Source organism: Benincasa hispida, chromosome 7 (assembly GCF_027475165.1).
Source record: "Benincasa hispida cultivar pf3 chromosome 7, pf3_genome.v1.1, whole genome shotgun sequence".
Taxonomy (NCBI): Eukaryota; Viridiplantae; Streptophyta; class Magnoliopsida; order Cucurbitales; family Cucurbitaceae; genus Benincasa; species Benincasa hispida.
Genome location: NC_143484.1, coordinates 55,990,332 through 55,997,334, shown reverse-complemented (window position 1 = coordinate 55,997,334; position 7,003 = coordinate 55,990,332). Strand labels below are relative to the sequence as shown.

At 32.2% G+C, this 7,003-nt stretch overlaps 1 long non-coding RNA gene across 1 annotated transcript; it reads right to left on the bottom strand.

Moving 5' to 3' along the window:
* Window positions 1–5,512: 5,512 nt before the first annotated feature.
* On the bottom strand, window positions 5,513–6,520 carry LOC150035266 (uncharacterized). Its single transcript, XR_016530826.1, has 2 exons — window positions 6,035–6,520; window positions 5,513–5,848 (listed from the first exon to the last, which is right to left on the bottom strand). It is a non-coding gene; the product is annotated as an uncharacterized LOC150035266 (long non-coding RNA).
* Window positions 6,521–7,003: the final 483 nt, after the last annotated feature.

Here is a 7,003-nt window from a genome sequence, read left to right as displayed (position 1 = left end):
ACCGTTTCACCGGCGCCTCTTTCTTCACTAGGTTTGGATTCGCCTTGACGGGTATGGATAACTGTCGGACCACTCCAACTTAGTACCTTTTGGGCTGTATTTTGACGTTGATGATGAAGCCTTACTACCCGATGCGATTTGGGCTTCCTTGCTGATAGGCCTAACTAAGCCTAACTTGTTTAGGGCCATTTTAAGAGCAATATTCCTATAGTTAACTAATTGGGCTTCCCTCATACATTCATCCAGCCCCTTAGGATGTCTGTTTATGACTTCCGCTTGCAACACCGGCTCCAATCCATTAAGAAAAGCATCCGGTAGCACATCTTCGATAAGAGTGCAGAGTATGTGACAAATTTCTTCACATAGTCCGTGTAGCTTTTATCCTGTTTGATCTGAAGTAATCGGCGTCGATACTTCCTTCGCTAATTGGTCAATACCTTTCAAAGAGCCTACCTTCAGTTCCTCCCATGTGTTAATCAGCCTTCTGTTATGGCTCCAATGAAATCAGACAACTTCATCTGGAGCAAAACTCGCCACCGCCACCTTCATCTTCTCCCCATCATTGAGGTCATGTATGTCGAAATAGTGCTCCGCTCGATACATTGAAAATTTGGGGTTCTCTCCCAAAATACCGGCATCTTTAGTCTCTTGTATTTGCTTTTGCCGCCTATAATCGTTCCTTTGTCTGTCCCAAGCCCTGCATCAGAATCACCAAAATTTTCTTTCATTTCAACTTTCAAGCCCTCACCAGTGCTTAATTTAGTTTTCTTGTATAATGAACTTGTCTCCTTCACTTTCTCAGTTAAATTCTCAATATTCTTGCACAACACCAACAAAATATCCTTCATACTTGATATTTCCTTCTCCGTGGCTTCCACCACCTCTTTCATTTGCTTTTGAGTCATTTGTCTTGTCCGCCCTAGGATGTTGTATGTCTCTGATACCAATTTGTGAGGTATCCTACCTGCAAGATAACAGAAAAGAAACTCTTAACAAAATGAGAAAATTCGACACAAAATAGAGCTGCCCGATAAGCTTTATTTATATGCCAATAGATGTGCAATTACAAGCACTTAGTTCACGACTAAGGATAACAAACACCAAACTCATAAGAAAAGATAAAAGAACAACCTTTAATTTACCTGTGAGATTAGACATTTCCATAATATATTCTCTTATGTTTCCATTGTCCTTATACCTCATGGAATTGAAGAAGTTAAAAGACTACTTGCTTTTTTTTTTTCTCTCTCTCTCTCTTTTTTAACAAAACATTTCTCAATTTGAGCAAGAAACTTATTGGCATTTTCACTTTCTGTGATAGAGCCTAGGAAATACTCCAGAATAGAGTGTCTAATGATCATCAGGTACATGCGATTTAATCATTTTCACTTCTCTATATTAGCCGTATTTGGCTGTTCTCAGTAGAAGTGAGTTTATTGGTCCTTTATGCAAAGTCTAAATTCATACACCCAAGAAGTGTCTCTAGCCTTTCCTTCCAAATCATGAAGTCCAATCCATTCAACTTAGGGATTAAACTCAAATTTCCAGATATTTGAGTAAGACCAACTGAAATAATAAACAGCAAAACATATACTCACAATTAAAATATGATAAGATAATTTCACATATATGGTGGGCCCTTTAACAAGATGCTTAGCACAACATTGATGTCAAACCTTTGGGCAAAAATACCAACTGTAAAAGGTACTCTCGACGTAGTAATCAAAGTACTGACAATAAATTCTGTAAAAAAATAGCTTTTAATTTCTTTAGACTGACTATTTTTCACATAAGCAATCCTTATAATTGTCACATACCATGTATATGCACATTTTATATCTTAGAATTAAACTAATCTAGATGAGAGACTACTTTGGTAACGTACTATTTTGACCAATTCAATCCAAAATATAAGACACAATAATATAATAATATTATTGTATAAAAACAATAGAAGAAGAACACCAAATAGTCTTTACCAAAAGGATATTTGTAATAGATAATAGAATAAGAGAAAAAATCTAAAAATATATTACATCTTTAAAACATTTGCAAATATGGATGAGTTGACTAGTCAATCTTTGAAATTTTTTAATTTTCAATTTCACCCTCCCTTGTCTTGTCTTGTTGCACACCTTTTTTTAGTCATTTTATTTTCTTTATTTTCTTCGATCTCTGCTTCTTTTTTTCATTTGGTTTTTGCTATTTAATTTTATTTACTTTCTTTAGTTTTTGCTTCCTTTCTTTCTCTTATTTTTAAATTTTTTCTTTCCTTTATTTGATTTTTTTCTTCTTCCTTTTTTTTTCTCACAAGAATTATGAGGCCGAGTTTCTTACCCAAGACTTGAAAGTACTCAATTCATAAGTGACTTAACACCAACAAGCCAATCATCAAGTTTGATTATTATAACAAATAATAAATATAAATAGCAAATGAAAGTCTATCAATGATAGCCAATAATATTTTCTATCATTGATAGCTTAATCTTTGATTATATTTTCATAGTTAATAGCCACTTATAGAGATCTATCATTGATAGCCAATTTAGTGAATTTAATTAATAAAGTTGAATCTCGAACTAAAATGTAAGTGGAATGCCTAGAAGTTATCACTAATAGCATGTTTATCAGTGATAGAAGTTTTCATCGAAAAAAAAGAGTTATAAATGTTTGGGAATGACAAGAAAGGGGCAAAAGAGTATTCAGTGGCCATGATTGATAGAAGCTACTACGGATAGCATGTTACCAGTGATAGAAGCTAATACTAATAGCATGTTATCGATGATAGAAGCTACCCGATAGCACGTTATTGGTGATAAAAGCTCCCCGATAGCACATTATCAGTGATAAAGCTACCACTGATAGCATGTTATCAGTGATAGAGAATTATCACTGATAGCATGATATCAGTGAGATCATTGATAGCATCTTAACAATGATGTTATCAGTAAAAGAAGCTATCGCTGATAACCACAGTATGAGTGATGTTAGTGATATCAGTGATAAAACTTGGGTGATATTTATATATCGAGTTTCTTTCAAAGATGATAACCAGTTATAGAAGTCTATTATTGATAGTCTTAAGTGTTAATATTTCAAGGTTGATTATAATTTATGAAAGTCTATCAAGAATAGAGACTGATAGCTGCTATCAGTAATAGTCATGATAAAAGATTATTAGTGATAGCTACTGTAGTAATCAAAGTTGTTAGTCTTATTTCAAAGTTGATCACTATTTATAAATCTATCATTGATAGCCACTGATAGCCTTAAGTATTGATATTTCAAGGTTGATTCCAATTGATGAACGCGAATCAATGATAGCTACTGATAAATGATAGAAAATTAAAAGCTAATATTCCAAGTTTGTATTAATTTTTCTCAAATTGAAAGCTATTGCTGATAGCAACTATCATCGATAGCAATTGATAAAAGTTATCAGCGATAGCAGTTATCGGTGGCTATCACTAATAGCTGCTATCAGTGATAACTTTTAATTTGAGAAAACTTGGAAGAAGCGAGCAAAATGGTGGCTAGGCATGAGTTTTTTAGTCTTTTACCATTTTTTGATCTATATATGCAATTATTTTATCCTTTACTACATATTCTATTATTTTGGGTTTGAATTCTATTTATGCAACTAGCCCTTACCAAAATTCACCAATAATTGTATATACATAATACAATTAAAGCAACATAAGCATGTGAATATCACCAAAAATTATCAATCAAATTCAAATTTAAATCCACAACACAATTAATTAAACTTGAATCCACAACATGATTAATCAAATTTAAACTTAAATCCATAAATGATTAGCCAAATTTAAACCTAAATTCACAAATTATTGATTAATTTTAAACATAAATTCACAAAATCATCAATTAAAATCTAGATTTTAAATTTACTCAATTATCAAAATAAAAAATCTAGATTTTTAAAAAAACACTAAATTATCAATTTTTTCGACGACAAGCAGCGCGTACTCTACGGATAGTACATTGACTGCCAGCGGGTTCCTTTGATATCGACCGACCAATTGGTTTTTCGTGGCGTGATTTTTTTTTTTTTTTTAACTTTAAATAATCTCTAAGTCTTTAACCAAAACCAAAATAAAATTAAAATCTCAATGGAAAACAAACCTAAACCAACAATTTCAACATGAAATTCATGCTCCGATATCACTTGTTAACATAAATTGTTTAAATCTATATCGAATAGATTAATCCTAAGATCATTCATGCCAAATTGTCAAGAATAACATACCGGATTTCATTGAAAAATTGATTTTGGATATAAAGCGATTATAGTCTTCCTCAACCAAAACTCCGAATACCCTTCATGAAAGCTCTCTCTAGATGAGATTCAAGAAGATTGAGTGTTTTTTGTTTTGACATGTAGGATTTAAGAAAGATTGATTGCTTATTTTTTGATATGAAGGGACCATAGCCTTAAGATCTATTTATATACTAGTTCAATTAGAGTTCCTATTAAACCTTAATTAAGTAGGAATGAGTTTTTACACATTAAGTCCATACTCAATTAGAAATCTAGGGCTTTAATTAATTAGATCGCATAATAGGGTCAAATCTAATAAAATAACCCAATGTGATAAAATATCAATCCACATACATAACTCATAGTTTAATTATATGTATTATTATTTAAATACGTCTAACAGAGCATGCTCGGTGTAAGGGAGAGTTTATCACTTGATATGAATATAATGTGTACTCGTTCAAGTCCTTTGAGAGGCTTGTGTTGTTAGTCAATAGTTGTTCTATATACTATCTTGGAGCGAAGCAATCGCTCTTGAGATGAATTCTCATTCTTAGAGGAAGTCTAGGTTTTTCAATTGAAGAGTACATCGTATGAGCCAAAGAAAGATCAAGATTTCAATTGAGAGAGAATCTCGCACTTAGAGGAAATCTAAGTTATTATTTACTAAAGTCAGGTATTATATCGAATTGGGTTACAAAACCATGTGTCTCCTTATATTTATCTTTATTGTAGGTTTTATTCTTTATTATCAGTATTGTTGTAACATTGTGTGTGACTTGTAACAGTCTTTGTTAGATAATCATTCTAACAAGATCATGGAACAATAAATAAAATGGTTGGACTTGGCTGACATGGTTTTCTTTTTAATAATTTGACTAAAGATAATAAATTTGTAATTATTTTTATTTTGTTGAACCCCTATTTAGATAAATTTGAACGGCTAACATACACATCTAACCCCCATTTTTTTTCCTTAAAAGAAATGTATATCTCTACCATTTTTCTTGAAACGTTTTATTTTGCATCTACTAAAGGGAAAAATAAAAATAGAAGACTAATAATCAGATTTATATGTCTGACTCAATCGAAGTAATAATTCAATTCAAAATGTGAAATTTTTTACCAATAGAATAGAGAAGTTGGAGAAAATTGTATTTCAAGCAATGATAAACATGATTATGACGCTAACTAATTAAAATGCGTTTGGGAGATTCGAGATTAGTCTTAATATTTCAATAATCGAGGAAGCAAATAGGATATTTTCCCACATTTTTACGTAAAGCAACAAATAACCATCCCAATAATTTCAAAGCTCAATCATAATTAATTTCACTTCAACAGAAATTTTAAATTTTAAATGAATCATGAATGCACAAAAAAGAAGAAAAATGGAAAAACCCCAAATCACGATTAGTGTGGATTTCAACGAAATTTTGATTCGATTTCGATATGGGTTTTAGATTTTTGGTGTTTTGATTTGAAGGTTTTTGTTTGAAGGTGTCTAGAGAAAATTGCTCCCATCGGCATCATAATTTCCTAACTAACCTCGTTCAAAACTCCACGAGTCTGAAAAGAAAGAATATCAAAAGATCAAAACCCTTCAATCAGATGATGAAATTTCACGAAATCCTCAAAAGGATTTCACAAATGAGAATAATCAAACCGACCTAAATTTTTCATTGAGAGAAAAAAAGATGAAAGATCTGATTGATAGAACAAATCAGAAAAAACAAGAAAATTCTAATCTAATACCTTCAGCCAAAGGGTCTTGTTGCCATACTTAATTGATTGTGGTCATATTAGCAGGAAGAATAATGGTTGCAAAACTGGTCATTTCATTATTGACACATAAGTGGTTGTGAATTGAGGAACTTCAAAGCTTATGTTGCTTTCTTGCAGGGTTGAGTCACGGGAAGCCACTTGAAGTGTAAGCATCAGGGATTCCAGAGGAATTTCAGTAGGCTACTAGAGCTTGAGAGCCAAACATGGCGAGGCCTTGTGGATTAATAGCCCAAGCAATCCATTCATTGGGAGAGGTTGAAGGGCGCTTGAAAGCAATTCTCAAGGTGTTGTTACATAAGCTTCAAATATTTCAGTGTTGGTAAAACCATTGTAGTTTCTACAACTTTGATCTGAGGCTGAGAGGCATAAAGAGAAGAGGATCAAAACAGAGAAGAAAGAAAGAAAGTTGAGGGGAGGAAGAAACTAATTGGAGAGGGTGGATAGGGGTTTGGGACCAAGAAAATTGTGGATCCCATCTATGATATCCTGGTTAATGTAGCATGCTTGACATGTGGCAGTCAGGGTGTAGGTCAGCGGTAGGAAATCGTAGACCCCGTCCACGATTTAACTTTAATCCGTGGATTAGGTACACGGTTTATCTATGTACACGATACTTGTGGACTCAGTCCATGATTTCACAACCCCATTTTTTTAAAAATACTTTTAAATCAACCATATTTTTATCAATAAATATTAAAATAACATTATTTTTTTTTAAAAAAAAAAATCATATTCGAATTTATAAACTTTCTAGCTAAATACGTGTTGAATTATATTATAAAAAACCTCAAACTTCTGTTGCAAAAAATAAGCAAAAAAACAACATAGAAATTTAAAAAAGAACAAAGAAATGCAAAATTTTGCATGGCAAACTTCCATCTCGAAAAAAAAACCATGATCCACAGAAAAAATCAACTAAGTGAAAAAAACAGTTACAAT